The 896-nt window shown below is 35.6% G+C and overlaps 1 non-coding gene across 1 annotated transcript; it reads left to right on the top strand.

The window, feature by feature from the left end:
• Positions 1-574: 574 nt before the first annotated feature.
• On the top strand, positions 575-646 carry trnae-uuc. The gene has a single exon. It is a non-coding gene; the product is annotated as a tRNA-Glu (tRNA).
• Positions 647-896: the final 250 nt, after the last annotated feature.

An 896-nucleotide genomic window follows, 5' to 3' on the forward strand; every position in this document is an offset into this window, starting at 1 on the left:
CAATGACTTGGCCCAGAGTCTTTCTCTATCACTCTGACTTGGCCCACCAACAGTCAAACAGCACCCACAGGTGCTTTTAACAAGTAATGCAGTTGTTTTTCCCCCTAGTTATTGTATGGTTTTACTGTACTGTAGTGTACACTTTTCAATTAAATAGATGTAGGAAATAAAGCTGTGTAAAACTATCTTTTTCTTTTTGATGTAATGACTCCCAATAAAGCCACTTCCACTTTCATGATAAAGGGAAAAGCAAAAGGGTGAGTATGCAGCAGAGAAAGGACAATGTTGACAAATAAATAAAAAATCAAATTTATTATCAATTCATCATTTACAGACACAAAGGTACATCCAAATAATTGGACTGTTTTAGGCTAATTATCTTTTATAAACGTTGGATTTTATTAAAGTGCAATATGCAGGCTATTTCGTTAACCTATGATTGCTCTTTTGAATGATCAAAGAGAACGCTAAGTAAACATGACAACTGTAATGTACACAATGCAGGGGACTCACATAAACATGTAAGTATTTATTAGTATTAATAAAACCCATTCCGCATTGTATTCTCGCCATGTCCCATATGGTCTAGCGGTTAGGATTCCTGGTTTTCACCCAGGCGGCCCGGGTTCGACTCCCGGTATGGGAACATCTCTTTTGCTTTGTTTCTTCATTATATCAACCCCACTGTTGTCCTCGGGTCACATTGACGCTTTTTCTATATCAATGTTCTTTTTAATTAGCCCCAAATAACATGATTGATTCCACACAAAGCTCGTTGGTTAGTCCAAATCTCTACTTTAATCAATTTTGTTGTGTTTTGTTCAATTTTACAGCATTTGAAAAAAAGATTGAAGTGGTTTTGAAATAGTATTGAGTAAAAGTTTACATATTCCAGT

This window comes from Etheostoma cragini, chromosome 13, assembly GCF_013103735.1.
Source record: "Etheostoma cragini isolate CJK2018 chromosome 13, CSU_Ecrag_1.0, whole genome shotgun sequence".
Lineage (NCBI taxonomy): Eukaryota > Metazoa > Chordata > Actinopteri > Perciformes > Percidae > Etheostoma > Etheostoma cragini.